The 17,810-nt window shown below is 31.2% G+C and overlaps 1 protein-coding gene across 2 annotated transcripts in view; it reads right to left on the bottom strand.

Moving 5' to 3' along the window:
- LOC107456846 (sodium/potassium-transporting ATPase subunit beta-2-like) overlaps positions 1-17,810 on the bottom strand; it is a 107,111-nt gene that overhangs the window by 32,787 nt on the left and 56,514 nt on the right. For both annotated transcript variants that reach the window (XM_016074811.4, XM_071179028.2), the window contains exon 2: positions 7,687-7,789. The gene's annotated coding sequence lies outside the window, so the exon portion shown is untranslated. The remainder of the gene's footprint in view (positions 1-7,686; positions 7,790-17,810) is intronic.

Raw genomic sequence — 17,810 nt, 5'->3', positions numbered from 1 at the left:
TCTTATTTTTTTGTGAGAAACTGCTTTGTCTCAAGTTTAATAATGTCTAAGGTCAAATCAACGAGAAAAAAATTCTTTCTTCGAAAGTTTCTTTTATTTTTATAAATGATTCTGGAAGTATATAAAAGGCAGGCATATACGCTATGCTAAACTTTCAGGCAGACTGGTAAAATTTGAAGGAATTGTGTCTGTTAGTTGGAAAGACGCTGTTATTTTTTTAAAAAGTCATATTAATTTTGCGAACGCTTATTTCATTCACGCGCAGGTCATTACAAGAAAGACGATTTTTTTTAAATTTTTATTTTTGAGTTTAAACATCAGAAAAGCCAAGTTTTCAAAAAAGCGTATATTCAAAGTATGTATTAGTAATAGTTTTTAATCGTCCTTTTAGTTTGACAAATAAAGAAGACATTTTAAAACAATTAGCAATAAATATGTAGGCTTTTTATGCTATGGGTGTCAATATGGGTAAAAACAGAAGAAATAAACTAAATAGAAAACGCATTTGAAGTAAAATACTATATATATTTGCTTAATAACTATTTTTTGAAATAAAGCTTCGTCTACTACATTTGATATAAATCCAAGATCAATTTGAAAAGTATCTAACAAACACAAAAAACCCATTATCTAAAAAACAAACGTTCAGACGAAGAAAAATGGTGTTTCTCTGTCCGAAACAACAGCCAAATCGAACAATCTGGCGACGTTTCATCGGAAACCAACTTATACGGTTGAAAGCAATATCTGTATTTTTTACTTTCCAGGCCTTCATTTCCCGCAATCGTTAGGAAACAGATTTACTGTTTCCTCCAAAACGCGGCTTCGGTTTTTCGGTTTTTCATCTTGTAATAGAAGGGACAGTGACAAAGTTTTCTTCTTCCCAAGTCGATATCTTTTCCAGTCATCAATGATGATAAATTTACGGCGAGATTCCCCCGAAATACTCGTGTTTTTATCGCCAAAAATGGGTTATTTACGTCACACATGGTGAATAGCAGTGCGGAAAAAGAAGGGTAATGGGGCTTATTCTATTACCCAAGCTGAGTAATGGGTAATATGTAGTCTTCTGGGATTGTGGTAAGAGAGTAAATAAGGATAAAGTTCGAAAAGTATCTTCGAGAGAAAGTAAATGTGCTTAAAAATAGCTGTTGCTCAAGCAGTTTATGCCTCAGTACAAAGTACCTATTTTTTTAAAAAACTTTTGTTTGAAAATAAAGTGATGGCGAATTTCAATTATGGTTTCTGTACATTTCCCAGTTAAAGTAGAAGACACACATTCATTTTAATAAACTGCATGCTTCATAATTTATTTTTTATTTGAATATTTAAGAAGGCTCATTTAAGGGCTTTAAGGAAATCATTTAATGGCTTTTCTTCCATCGCATCGGACGAGATAACTCGTTTTCTAGGAATATTCGCTGTCAGCTGGAGACAAGATAACTCGTTCTCTACACAAGCTTTTCCAATATAATTGCAGCGTGTCCAGTGATTTATTTATCTCAATTTTAACTCATTCCAGTCCACAATATTTTGTCTTAACAACATTTCTACAAGATGGCGACATTAAGAGCCTGGGGATAGAGTGTTAGTCCCACTGAAAATAATCTACAAGAAACGATATCAAGTCGCGACAAAGAAAAATAAGAGGTGCGAAAACGAACATGCGAGATCACGATATAGTATTCTCAAAACTCTGGTTCTGATTCTACCGCTAATCAATCAAGGCCATTTCAACATAACGAAACGAACACCCCGAGTCGGCATCGGAACGTAAGGGAAGATCCTTGCATGTCTTATATCGCTATATCGTTATATCGCTATATCGTCTTTCCTCGAAGACTTAAATCAGATTTCTGATGCATCGCCTGGAACGAAAGTCGCTGTATCGACTTGCCGATATAGGCTTTAAATTGATATGTCGCGATACATCGATTTATAGCCCAGTCCTAGTCATGGGTAAGAATCACCTTGCAATCAGGCTAACCATGGGAGGTTTTCGTGATATTCCTCTCCCTGTAACGAAAATGCGGTTTAGTTCCATCAAAAACTCCTCAACGGAGGCAAAATTTATTTCAATACTTGATCGTGGAGTTCGCTGGTCTTCTGGATGGGATTCAAAATTACAAGGCTAAGGCGTTGAACATTGGTCGTCGTAAACTCAAAATTGGGTCGGCTGTTCAACTACGGTTATAAAATAAAATATTTAGAGCCTTTGCGATATTATTATTTTATTATATTCATGTCTGCAAACACAAATAAGTCATAATGGTGTGTATGTTTATTGATTGCAATTGGTTATTATTTTTTAATGAATATAAACAAGTTTTATTTTTGCATTTCGTATTAATTTTAGCTCTGCAAGGAAAGCTATTAGAGCAGACAGGGGGGGGGGGGGGGAGCGAAGAAGAGCCATCGCCGCAACGTAAATGTTAAAAAAGTTATTGCCGCCGTCACCGCTTTTTCAGGAGACTATCATCAAGCGTACATCTCACTGTCGTAACTCAAAACCTTTTAAATGAAACAATATGAAGATTTTGCATATTTCTCGAGAATTGTAAGGAAAACATTCTGATATGAAATGTTATGGATACGAACATTAGGTTATAAGTTATTCTTTGTCAGGATTAAAGACTTATTTTGTGCAGCTTAATTAAATTTTGTGAAAACTATTCACAGAGAAATTATTATTGTTAATATTGTTTTGCAGCCGCGTTCTCTAATAGTTAATATCATAGCATCTCACATATCTTAAATTTCGAATTGGTTTTCGTGTAATCAGATAGTTTATATTGGCGGTTCTTCGATGTAAGAAAGAATTAGTTGCAGTAAAATTTTATTTCCTTGCAACCGCGTTTTCTAATATTTAATATCATAGCATCTCACATATCTTAAATTTCGCATTAGCTTTCGTGTAATCAGATAGTTTATATTGGCGGTTCTTCGATGTAAGAAAGAATTAGTTGCAGTAAAATTTTATTTCCTTGCAACCGCGTTTTCTAATATTTAATATCATAGCATCTCACATATCTTAAATTTCGCATTAGCTTTCGTGTAATCAGATAGTTTATATTGGCGGTTCTTCGATGTAAGAAAGAATTAGTTGCAGTAAAATTTTATTTCCTTGCAACCGCGTTTTTTTGTAAATAAAGACAAAATTTTATTTCGCGTATTTAAAATTTTTGAAATAATTTCGGTGGTGTTAAATTTTTTTGGTATCCTTTTAATATAATCTCAGAAGGTTAGCAAAGAATACCCACGTTGTTTAAAGAGAACTAAAACCAAATATTCTACTTTCATTAAAAAAGTTTTGGATAATTTCTGTTAGGGGGCTGCTTATTGATATTTGAACAAAATAATATAGCAATTCTTCGATTTTCTTTCTTTCCGCCTAATAAGAACGCTGTTTATTTCATTTCTCGCCTATGTGGCGTGTTTGGCGCGCATGTGTTTGCTACCAAGAAATATTATGTATAAATATTTAAAAAAAAGTTAAAATATTATGAAAAATAAGAATGAAAAACTTTTATTAAATTTTCATTCATTCCGCATAGAATTTTACACTATGATTATAATGATTTATATTTCAAAACATTTGATTCGTCCTTATCATTTTATGATTCCATTATAGAAGCGAAATACGAAAACGCCTCATTTAACGCAACTGACGAAATAGACGTTTTTTTTTCTTCAAAGAAAACTGCGATTGTTAGAAGAGACCGAAATGTCAGCTTTTTCTCAAATAAGTTTCTAACTCTGCGCAATTTTCTTTCTTTACGATTCATTTAGCATGAACTGTAATTCTTCGCCTCATTTGATTTGCAAGTGATTTCGAGAGGATTACACTTCGTAATTTAGATGTAATTCTTCTCCTGCAAATGCCTAATGGCTCATGTATCAACGCAGATTTGAAAGAATAATTTTGATATTTCGATGAAAAATTGGCGTGCCATAATATTGAAATGTTCTAATAAATTTGGCAAGTGCACCATTAAATTTATGCGGATATTATAACTTTCTTGATAGTTTTGTATATGAGATAAGTTCAAATAAGTACTTAAAAAAATAATCCACAAATTAGTAAACATTCACGAAAAAAAAAATGCTTACAACAATGTACGGACAATTAGGGGATATCATATATAATATTCACCTTAAAAAAAATTGGTAAAAAATGGAAAATATAGTATATACGTAGTATGTACGAGTAAAAATATAAGCAATAAAAGCTAATTGAAAAACTCGGCTGTTTGAAAATAATTCATGTATTTAATTTAATGTAAAAGATGAAAAGAGTATACACCATGCAGTAGAGAAAATGTTTTACAACGACATTTACCTTAAAAATTTCACATTTTTTTCTGTTGCATTTTTGCTTTTGTTACACAAGAAATAAGGTTTAAATTGAGTGATTTCTATTGGTTTCGAAATGTATATTTAAAATCTTTGATTCATACTGTATTTATTTCAAATTAATTAAAGATATTACATTTCAGAATAAATTCGGAACAATAAATTTTTTCTACTGTAAGAGTAAAGTACATTTTGCAATGTATTGTCAGTTTTACTATAGAATGGCATGCAAATAGTGTAGATTCTGAAAATGCCGCTGATATAAAGAGAGTTTAAACGAAAAATTTAAAAAAAACAACAACATAATTTTGGTCTCATTCACGAGAAAAATTATTTGAATGCCCCTATGTAAAATAAACATATTTGTTTCACGGTCATGGTTATCCTGTTTAAACTGCTTGTGTTTTATGTTTCGAAACTGCATGTTTGATTTTGCAATTAAACAACTGTAAATATCATCAGTGGACTATTCGTTAAGACACGGTTCCCAGCAGATCACCGAAGTAAAGCATCACTGGCTGCGGTCAGTGTGCGGGTGGGTGACCCACTTGGATCAGTCTGCGTAGGGACCGAGGGTGTGTGGTATTGGTCCTCGTTAAACTGTGCTACCGTAAAGTGCTCGACTTCACGTGCAGGTCGTTGGGCTACTGAAGCGGGGGTGCCATCCCCCCTGCAGAGGATCAAAGTTGGGATGGCATGTCTTCGGATCATCCTCAGGGATGTTTCCCAGACCGTCGCCAATAGCCCATTGTGCAGCTCTAGTGCGACGTAAATGAACTACAATAACAACAACAATAACATCAATAAAAAAACAATAAAATCATAATGATTTCAATTTAGTACACGAGGATCCAATGACTGAAAAAAGAACTATTAGAGATTTCAATTGTTTCATTTTCAAAGAGTACAATTTTTTTTCAAAAAATCAAAAAGTTTAATATCAAAATTAATATAATACAGATCGATTTAGTTATTAATTTCCGGCAGGAGATTGAGAAAGTAAATGATGAGAACACATCATAGCATTATTCAATTAACTTAATCGAATCAATTAACACCATGTTGAGAATATAATTTGATATTGTTAATTAATTTATGATAATTAATGAAATATATATATAATTATATTAGGATGAATACTGAAACATCTGATGTATTTTCAGGTCTTCATTAATCTTGAGATTCGCGTCAATCAAGGATTCGTGATTCTCAAATTTTCCGCGCTCATTACGACAATCCATTAACCCCTACTGTCACGAAGAACGCACCTACATAGATGCTCGCGCATGCTCACATTCACCAGCGAAAGATTATTCGAGCAAACGGAATTAATTCATTCCAACCGAAAGGATAACTTGGAATTTCTGAGATTTAATTTCACAGATTCATTTATCCTCGGTGGCTATTACGGAACAAAATCCTATAATCAAAAGGTGGCGGAAGACGAAAATGGTATGGTGTGGGGTGGCCTGAAGAATTTCAATTTTTGCTTCTTTCAGATTTTTCCGATTTTATTGGGTTAGAAACATTTCGAAGAAGCAAGATGGATAGCTGTTAGAAATTTCGTCCATTAATTTTGTCCGTGAGAAGTGAGAAAGTGGGGAACTATGCATATTAAATCCATACCAAATGATGGATCAAGCGATTTTCTCATTAACTGTAAAAGATTCGTCGGTATAAATCTTAGAAATGGCCGAACAGATGGCTCATTTTCCAGAAAGAATATTCTCTTCATATCCATCTCGGTGTAATGAAAAATTTCAAAATAGAGTGTTTAAATAGCGACACAATTTGATTCTGGGGGTGAATAAATAAGTTTTTTTAATTATTTCCTAATATATTGCTTTTAAAGAGATTTATCTTGAAAGATATTTCTAAATAATTTGCATATATAAACTAAAGTCTTGAACTACAGCTTTATTAAACTAATGGTTGATTGAATATAATGAATGAGTTTGTGTACTTTGGATTTAATTTAATATCACTTTCATAGATGCAAATTAATACGAATTAATTGTATCACTTTTTCATATTTAAGTAATACTTTAATTTTTAATTCTTCCATTTTGGGAGATATGAGTTATAAGAATTTTTAAACTTGGTACATTAAGTTTCGAATAACAACTCTATTATATAAATCGTAGAGTAAAAATAAAGGAACACTTTTAAGTAGGTTTGATAACGCTATTAAATTTATGAAATCATCTATCTACATTGAAAAATCGTAATCGACGTGCACTTAACAATAGCGTTTTTGTAATTCGAATTTGTTTGAAATTTATTGCAATTTTAAATGCTTATCTGAGAATTTCTTTCTTGCATTGCTTGCTTTAATTGATGATTATGAATCCACTGTTGAAGAAAATTAATTTATCTTACTTGAGATTTTTATTTCATAAGCTCATTGTCCAATTATAATCAAAAAAGAGAAAAGTGAGAGAAATTAATTGTTATCAGATGCCAATCTTAACATTTAAAGTCATTTTTTTAATATAAAAGATTCAATTTAAGATATATAAAATCGTTTTAAATATTATACTGATAAAAGTCTCGTTTGACGAGTAAAAATTTTTCAACTTTATTTTTAATTATTGAGTCACGCAATTATTATTAGAAATTACTTTTCCAAACTTTTCTGATTGTTTTGTTAGGATTAACGCAATTTAACAAAACGTTTTTGCCTAAAATTATAATGATTACATATTTAATAAATATAATGTTCTTCATTTTAATGGAAAATGATAACTTTTAATAAAAAAAACAAAAAAAAAACAGCTTTAATGCGAATTAATCACAGAGGTTGGTCAGTGTAGACTCATAGTAATATTAAATAGATTTAATAAAAAAAAATTGTTGAAAGCCAATCGTTATTGTTTCCAGAGGGTACTACAAGGTGAGACACATTGTTATAGTAACTTATGTATTATATTAATGTATTATATATATATTTGGCACACTGGCAAGTCAGTTCTTCGACGAAACTTAAGTGAGCAAAAACTTAACTTATGAGGAACGTATCAATCACTCAGAAATATTCATAGTTTTGCTGAAAAACTGACACATTTTCAACGAGAGGGGAAACTGTTCAAATTTACTGTTTATAGTTGCAAGCCAAAAGTCTAAGTTGAATCTTATTTAAAAACTAAATCACTGTTTAAAACAATAAAAGAAATGATGTAAAAAGGGAATTAAAAATCTCCATAGGGCGAAGAATACATTAAAAGTTTTATTTCTGTTATCCTCAAATTAAAATTTTAAAAAGCTTTCAAAATTATAAAATACATAAAATATGAACATGCAAGCATAAAAAAAATGAAAAATATATATACTGACCTGATAAAAAGTATCAATTTGAGCTTAATATATAGAAGTACTCATTGCAGTCATAACTGTAGCCAACAGGTACACAAAAGCATATTTATATTCCTGGTAATATCTGAAAAAGAATAAAAAAATTAAAATATCCGTTTCAGATAGACTATAAAATTATTAGATAGTACTAGTGGCTCTTGATGACCTACGTTCAAAATGATCTTTTATAACATATGAACTTTAATGATAACTAAACCAAATGCACAGGAAAACTACATTTAAATATTCAAATTCTTTAATCCTCCTCCAATTTAAACACCTTAACTAGTTTTAATCAATATAACAGATCACATTTTTTCACCGTCCAGCTGTTGCCAGTGGTTTTGCAAACGCAGAGGTATTTTGATTTCAATTTTATCTGTTTTCAAGAGACAGGAGGAATGCTATAGAATAAAGGAATGCTATGATTTTTTCATATTAACGTCACTTTCATGGGTTCAATGGGATAGAAGAAGAAGAAGAAGAGCTCAAGAAGAAGACCACTGATACACAACCACCTGACATGACCTCAGCGCAAGATGGAGTGTTATTATTCTGGATATTGCTAGCTAAGGTTGAGTTAAATTTCTCCTCATGAATTAAATACAAAGCTGAATAATATATCGAATTTGCTAAAATATAAGCCTCTCTTGTCTGTGACTTTTATTTAACAAAGAATTATTTTTTATTTATTTAATTTTTTTCTAATTTTGATTATTTTTGTATTGTGTATCTGACATTTTATTGCATAATTTGACTATTATCAACATACCTTCGTGCCTGTCTTTGTGTTAGGTAAGGAATAAACAAAATCTTTATTTGGAAAAGAATATCGAATGTGCCAATTGAGAGAATTCATATTTGACTATATCGAGTAGAAAGAACAGTTGTTAGCATAAACATATGCCACGTATCAACAGCCAATAAGGATCCATACCCACAATGAACTTGCAGGTATCCTATTTATATGACGATGCGCGTCACCACAGTACCGTTTATGTTTAAAAATTTCTACAACCATTTTATAAAATTTTAAAAATAAATCTAAATAATAACTCTGTAGCTAAGTTTTTATTTCTGTAAAAATGTAAAATTATTAACGCAACGTACTTTAATGTAAATTTAACGTACAACTCTTACTATTAAAAACTACTTAAATTATTCCTTAAGACAACTTAACAAAATGAATCTAAATAAGTACTTGAAGTATAAGTAATTTTTTATCACAACTTAAATTAGGTAACCTTAGAAAATAAATATTAGTTGTAGTGTTGCCAATAGATAGAGAAATATTCGATTTTTTGGTGTCATATAAGAGAAATATTTATAGAGAGAGATTATGTATTTAAACAAATATTGAATTATTAAAATGAAATAAGTTGTTTTTGCTGGGCAAATGGTTTGCCTTCACGAACACACAGCCTTGAGGTTTTACCTTACATTTTGAACAGACGTGACATACGATGACAAATCCACACCAACCAGCTTTTAATTAAAAAAAACTAATTTAAGACAGATAATAAATTTGGAGTGAGGGCTATTTGTACAAAATATTGAAACTGCTTAACTTTTTTGAACAATGTTAAATGCATTAAATATCTGCTAATATTATTTTCGCTATGATGGATTTTCCCATTTGTCAAGCAGATAATGCCAGTTCATAAAAAATGAAAATATAATTGCTTTTAATAAAAAATGAAAATATAGATGCTTTTAATAAAAAATGTAAGTTTAGTAGCACGAATATTTTTTGTCTTGAGTCGAAACGGCAAAACAATAGCAAATTTGTCTTATAACGTTGCTAAAAATGAAGATAATTTGATGGCAATGACGATAATTGAATAAAATGGCCGCAAATGGCAATAATTTTTCTGCCAGTATCTATTTCTTTTCGAGAATTATTTTAGGATTCCGTAATCAAGGAACATAGCGAGTAAGAAATATTGTTTGCTTTTTTTTCAATTTCATTCAAAATGATAAGAGTTAAAAAAAACTAATTTTCTTTTAGTTTTCATGTAATGTTTTTCATCATAACTTTATGTTTATATTTTATGTATACACTGTATTTTTCAAATTGAAAATTAGAGGTTAGACATAAAAGTACAACTTTAAGCGAAGTGCTACAAAACGTAAAACTACTTCCACAGATAGGGCAAATTACAAATTTTTTGATATAAACAAAATTTTTGTTATAATTATATAAGTAGGAGTGAGGGAGGCTAATGTGAACTGAATTTATAAATTTATTCAAAAAACCATATTTATTATAATTTTTACATCATGAAGTAGTTTTTAACAATAATCTGGTATGATTTAGTTTTTCCCTAATAATTTAAAAAAAAATATTTTTGTCCACACTTATCTCAATCATACGGGGCTTAATGTGAACAAGCTATAAGGCTAGCCATCGGCAAGATCCCATAAGAATATCCTATGGTAGTTTTTTTATGTCAAACCTATGCGAAATTTTCCTAAGGGTTGTGATACTTGTAAATTTCATAACAATGTTTGTATAAATGATTTTGAAATTTTTTTAATGTTGTTCCTCTTAAATGCTGAGTAAAAGAAAATATCAAAATACCTAAAAAACAATAATATATTATCCCTTTCAGTTTGATTCCTGAAAATAAAATATAATAAAATGGAAATTTGAATGTTGCTTTTACACCTTATAAACCTTCTTTTACAAATTTCAACTAAACTGTTCACAGTGTGAATATGCAACTGAACATTAAAGTGTACATCGGTAATGCCAATCTGCGATATCTCCCGCACAAAATATGACCAATAAGGTTATTTCAGATGTCCACTCTGGCCCCCATCCCCTTACTTAGTCTTAACTAATTGAAATCTGAAATTTGCTTTGGTACAAAATTTAATTACAGATAAAAATAAAATTTTCAGCTCAGTTCAGTTTTGTTTTCAATGTTCAAGTTTATAAAGAGCGTATGAATTTAAATGCATATACTCCTTAAATGCATAGTCTGCTCCTTTGAAGATAACAATATACACACAAAACATATGACTTTAACGAATAGCATCATAAATTGAAATTTATTATCTCCTTCTTCTAACCATTCTTTATGTAGCAGAGAATTGGGGGGCACTTAGTATTCAATCAAATGAATTCTAAAACAATCCCAGTCAGGAATATATAACTAGATTTCATAAACTGTTGTTTGTGGAAAGAAACAATGCATACTTAAAATCAGTGACATGAAAAAATCCAAGATTGGTTCGAAAATCTCATACAACAAAAAACAAAACAAAACAAAAATCTCCTAGATCTTCTCTGCATAACTTCGTTTCGTTAAATGTTACTAAAACTAAATACTGATAACGAGAAATTTTCACCAAACAAAATAAAAATAAATTCATTAATGGCAAACTATAATTAAATTAGTGATTGGTTTCTTAAAACAATCTTAATTCCCTAGATGAAGGTTTAATTAAACAAAAATGTAAGGAGAAAATTGCGTTTATTTTCTTTAACAAGTTTCAGTTAAAATCATCTAGGAAATGAAGAAACTGGTTTGATGGTCTTTAAACTAGATCTGTAACAAGATTTCAGATATAATATTGAGATCTATAAACCGAGTACATAAAAAGGAGAGCAGCAGTTATTGGAAACTCAATTTTCCATTTTGTTATCAGGGCTTAGGTTAGAAAAAATAAAGTTATTTATCCGGTTTTATACGCCATCGTAAAAATTCTTCTCGTCATAAAGGGCAATGTGGTTTCGAGAAATTCAGTCCGTTAATGTGTCTTCACCCACGAAATATTTTTTGTATTACTGTTAATAAAAATATAAAATAAAAGGAGTCAGATATTTTTAAAGAAACTTAGTTTATTGATCAGGATAAAAATAACGATGGCTCGAATAAAAGAAAAAAAAATACACACACAAGCACTCAAAGCAACTAATAAAATCGGTTTGTGTTTGTATTAAAAAATATAATATAAGAGCATGGCTTTATCATATTATTCATGCACATTGCTTTTATTTTATAACCGTCGTGGAACAGTTGACCCAATTTTGGGTTTACGACTACTAATGCTCAATTCCCTAGCCTTCTAGCTTTGAACCCAATCTAGAACACAAGAGAACTCCTGGATCAAGTATTGGGTGAAATTTGAGTTCGTGGAAGACTTTTAGTTGGAACTAACCCGCATTCACGCTACCATGAGATAAAAACCTCGAAAACCTCTCACTGTTAGCTTAACAGCAAGGGGACTCTAAGCCATGGTCCGTCTACCATTGAGAATATCTTACGTCAGCACAATGGTCGGTGAAACCCGGATGCAGAATTCGTATTAACCAACGATCGCTGAAATTCAAACTCGGTTCGCCTCATTGGAAGGCGAACGCTCTATTGACTGAGACATCACAGATCGCATTGCTTTTATTGGATTTATAATATCTGATACTCCAGTATACAAAGTGTACGGCAATAGTTCCGGTATTCGATTTTTTTTCAACCTCATCTCCTGCCGCATACAACTTTAAATAAAAATCACAGTATCATATCAATCTCCTTTATTAGTTCGCTTAGAGCCTTTATTTTTTTTAAATGTAAAAAAAAAGACTTTCCTATAGCTGTATTTTCAATCTCAGAGGAGAGAAAAAAGTCGCAAAGACTCAAGTCAGGAGAGTAAGGAGGTTGAAGAGCCATAGGTATCTGTTAGCTAATAAACCCTCTAGCTGTGATGCTTGTTCTTCTGATGCTATTTTTTCTCATAGGTATGCCATTCTTTGGAGATCATATCAACCCAGCATTCAAAATATCAAAAAAAGAGGGTGTGATTTTATATCTACTCTTCTCCGATCATTCTGATCGTTGAACCAACGATCTGAATACACATGATTCAGTATTTTACAGGCATTTCCACAGCTCTTTTTCTGTTCCAAGGATTTTTTCTGTATTATTGATCATCGGCTCTCGTCCATTTGAAAATGCCTTACATCACTGAAAAAACCTTGGGCTTTTGACAAAGCACTGACTTCTTACGCCTGCTGCTGTTTGCAAAAGTTTATATATATATATATATATATATATATATATATATATATATATATATATATATATATATATATATATATATATATATATATATATATATATATATATATATATATATATATATATATATATATATATATATACTTTCGGAAATCAAATCAATCCAGCATACAATAAACGACGGGCGATTCTAAATCCACTTCTTCTCCAATCATTAAACCAACGATCTGGAAACACAAGATTCCCGATTTTGTCAGCATTTCAATAGACTTTTCTCTGTATTATTCATATTCCATCGGCTTTCATTCTTTTGAAAAGGCTTTAAATCACTTTAAAACATGGACTCTTGACAAAACACTGACTCTTTACACATGCTGGAGATTTGAAACAGTTTCAGTTGCTATTCTGATAAGACATCGTTGCTTCATATGAATGTCATTTATTTATAGAACATACTACAAAATCCTATTAAGATTTGCCATTTGAACCTTTACGCTACTAGTCTCATAATTTCTTTAATTTGCAAATCTCGTATCTCACGTAGATTTTGAAATATTCCATAAAATACAAACTGCTTATTTTTATTTCTGGAATATAATTTTTCCTTACTGACTTTCGCATTCTTTGATTTGTTTTCAAAATTAAATGTTTAAAACTAAAAACGTTGTTTCGTTATTATAATGTAGTTCTAAGATATTACCTTATTACTCTACATTTCAAGATAAACTTGCTTGAATCGGTGTTTAAACTTATTAACAATTTTACAATCTGTATTATTTTTTTTATACAAATTACCTTAATTTGATATCATAAATTACCGTTAAAGAGATTCATTTAATGAATTAGAACTTAGCGATCAGCTTCATGAACAATGAGATTATATCAGCCTGTTTGGCACGACAAAATATTAAATGACTGTTGCGAACTCACCAAATTTGTTATGACAATAAACCTTTAATTTAAAATGCTATTTTAAAAAATGGTTACAGAGCAAAAGTATTTATATTCACTAATAAATCTTAAAATAATCCTACTTGCTTAAACGTGGTAAACGTAATCAAACAAAATTCTTCTTAGTGCATATATAAGTGAATAGTTTCAACTTTCATACGAAAGACTGAATCACACCTGTATTGTGAAAAATTCTGGAATTTCTGGAAATTCTGGTAAAATCATTTATTGCGAAGCAAATAGAAAACAACCGAGTAGTAACCATTAGAGCAGGGGGAGAAGCCCTTTATTGATTTAGTTTCATTACAAGTGTTTTAATAGCTATAAAGATATTAAAAAATATAAATGGACAAATTATTGATTCCCGAGAGGGATTATAGGAGACGTTTGTTTTCTTTATCTTTACTATAAAAGGAAAGTAGATTAAATTGAAGTAAGGAACAAAGTGAAAGAAAACTAATTAAAACATTAGATGATGTCACGTACTTTTTTAGAAAGATAATGTCAAATTCTGCTTTTGTTATGTGGTTTTCTCAAACACTTAGCGAAGGAAGTCAAAAATAAAATAAGAAACTGAGTAAAGGCAAATCGAATAAACTTAATAGTTTGAGAGCAGATAGATAGATTTCAATCTAAGATATTCGCTGTCTTTATTCTCCATTTTCCTGACCATGTTTCATGCTCTCCACGGCTAGAGGCAGTATTTGTAGAGGCTGTTTGAACTTCCGGTAGAAGTTTCAGGTGGGAGAATTTCTGCTGGTGCAAACTAAATTGCGTAAATCCACATCTCAACGATCAGGTATTTACATATCAATATAGGATAATTTCCAAAAGTACCATATCTTCATATAAATAGTTCATATCTTCATCTGATATTTTAAAATATGAGGAATAAATTTTTTGAAAAAATATAACACAAAAATGAAATTCTGAATAATTGAGTATTCCGAGTATGTACAAACAAACCCGGAACGTCATAAAAAAGGAATAGTCACGTCAATGCTATGACGTCAGAAGTGGACCTCAAGACTTCCGGTAGGGTTTGTTTGTTTTCTTAGGATAGATGCTCAATACAATATGGAAAGCCAACAAAATATTTAAAAAAAAGTGAAAAAAATTATACTTGTAAATTTCCTAAACTCGAGATTTATTTCCTTTTATTTTTCTGAACGCTAATTCCGGATCCGAGATGTTTTTGATTTATTAATTAATTTTTAAAAGTGGTAGAATGAATTTGGGGCAATCAATAAACATGAGCACGTTTTGTGCATTAAATGCGGTTGGAAAAAAATGACTATTGGAAGGCTTCTCTATAGCATTCTAATTCAGGAGCTCTAAGTAGGAAAAAGGACATGGAAGATTTTAGAAGCTTAAATTTTTTAATAACTTATTCGTCTTTTTAGCTGGTTCGTAAAACGGTATGACTGGTGTATTTCATTTTAAATAATAACTGCCATCAAAGATGCGCATTGAAGATTATGCACCGGTAAAATTAAATATACACGCATTTATTAAAGAGCAAAATGTAAGTTCCAAAACTTAACTTCAAATGCAGGGCACAAGTTTAGTTATGTTTCAATGCTGAAGTTTATAAAGAGCGTATGAATCGTGATGCCTCAGAGGATAGAGCGCTCGCCTCCCAAAGAAGTGAACCGGGATCGAATCCCGGCTATGGCTGGTCGATACGAATTCCACATCCGGCTTGAGCTGACCACAGTACTTAATATCCTCAGTAGTCGAAGGATCATGGCTAGATTCTTCTTGCCGTCAGGCTAACCATGAGAGGTTATCTTGGTTTACCTTTCCATGCAACGCAAATGCAGGTTAGTTCCATCAAAAAATCCTCTACGAAGGGAACTTTCTCACAATGCTTGATCCAGGAGTTCCCTTGTCTTCTGGATTGAATTCAAAATTACAAGGCCATGGAGTTTAGCATTAGTAGTCGTGTACCCAAAAGTGGGTCGGGTGTTCATCGACGAATATAAAATATGTCCAAGGAAGAAAAGACTCAAAAGATATGAGTTGTATTATTATGAAATATTGGAGGGCTTGTTACCTAATGACCTAATGGTCATTGGTATATTGGTATTCTAATACATTTTAAGGCAAGTGTACAAGTGTATGAGAACATTAGATTCCTCTGCATTTTTATGATATTTCTAATTATAAGTGTGCTGTACAGAGAAAAAAAAACAATTACAATATGCTTTCGCTTTGAATAGCTTTTGATTTACTTATCGGAATGTCAGATTTTATATTGCAAAGTTCGTAACTGAGATATGTTTACAAATAAGTGCTGGGTAATTTTTTAAAATAAAGATACACTGGTAAAATGTGGATATTCTGGCCAATGTTTCTCTCCCAACTCTACGGCAATATTTCGGGAAGACCCATTTCTCTTCTAGTAGAACAACTGCTCCATTCACACACCAAGACTTGCATAGTCATAGTTTGACTAAATTGGCGCTTAGATACTTGACTGGCCTTCACACAACACTGATCAAAATCCCACAGAATGTCTTTCAGCCAAATTAGAAGGCATATTGGGAATGCGGAAACGACCCTCTCCGCTGTCAGCATTCACTTTAATTGTGATGGACGCTTGGAAAGGAATTCCAATGACCTCCTATGAAAAACTGGTGGAATATTTATCCAGAAATATGCAGACAGTCTGGATAAATATTCCATGACTGCATATGCAGATGCAAAAGAGGGGCCGATATCATATTAGTATATGCCACAGGACTCTCTTGGTTCATATCACTGAATGTCTGGATAATGTTGGCAGAGAGAGCAATAAATCCCTTTCAAGAACGCATTTTACCTGAATAAAGATATTTTCTTTTATTTTTTACTACTCTATTTGTTAATATTGGGAAATAAATTTTTTACCCCCCAAAATATGAGTTTTCAAACAAGTTTTTGATAAATGAAAGTATTTAAGAGTAGTTTTGAAATGGTTCACGCGATTTAATCTTATACTCTGTATTGCTTTGGGAAAAGAAAGAAATCGAAAATCCTTTAAGCGTTACATTAAGAAAAGATTTTCTTCGGATCATTTAAAATCCGATTGAAAGCTTTTAAAAGTAGGAAGTGATTTTCACTTTTAAGAAGTAACAGCTTTTAGGGGTTGGCTGATCTATACTTATACAAAAAGTACTTTCTTGGCGAAACTATTGGTAATTCCCATGGTCTGGAATGGACAAAAAAAATCCAATAACACCTAAAAGAGCTTTGAAATTCCATACTTAAATATGGTTTGGAACGTCTACACTTCAATGAATTGTATCGATTACTTTTTTAAACGTTTTATTTTCTGTCAGTGAAATGAAGTTAACCTTCTGAAAAACCGATTCACAACTAGATCGTTTATCTAGATTAAAAAATACGATTTAACATATTTGTATTAGGTTTTTATTCTTATTGATTTAGAAGTCAATTAACAAACATTTTATAGTTTGGACGATCACTGCTATATATATTCCAAATTTTATTAATGGGTGATTTTGCATATTTTGTTAAGAATTGTTTTAAAATGTCACTGTTTTTTAATTGCCGGTCAGTGTTTTTTAATTGCAAATAACGTAATCAATGTATCATCATCATCATATTTGGCTAGACAGCCCAGGGTGGGCCAGTGCCTTCCTTTGAATTCGAATCCACTTCTCTCTACTTTTGACACTTGTTCGCCAGTTTTTCTCCTTTAGAGTAAGGAAATCAGTCTCAACTAAATCTAGCCATCTCAGCCTGGGTCTACCTCTTTTCCTGTTCGTTAGGGGTTTGTGTAATAGGATTTTCTTTAAATTTGAGTCATCATTCCTTCTGAAAATGTGAGCTGCCCAGTTCATTCGATTTATTTTAATGAATTTCACAAAATCTGGCTCTCTGTAGATTTTATACAGTTCAGTATTATATCGTCTTCTCCAGGAATTATTTATTTTTATCCCACCAAGGATGGCCCTCAAAACTTTTATTTTCTTTTCTTTACTAACATTTTATTTTCACCAGCTAGAGTTAGGTTCCAGGTCTCAGAGCCATAGGTAAGTATTGGCCTAATTAATGTTTTATAGAGTAAAAGTTTTGTATTTTTTGATAAAAGAGATGATTTGAAAAAACGTTTTAAACCATAAAAAG

The sequence above is a fragment of the Parasteatoda tepidariorum genome, chromosome 6 (genome assembly GCF_982258835.1).
Source record: "Parasteatoda tepidariorum strain Cologne lab strain chromosome 6, Ptep-v5.0, whole genome shotgun sequence".
NCBI lineage: Eukaryota > Metazoa > Arthropoda > Arachnida > Araneae > Theridiidae > Parasteatoda > Parasteatoda tepidariorum.
Note: the sequence above shows the minus strand (reverse complement) of the source record. Positions and strands in the feature narration are given on the sequence as shown.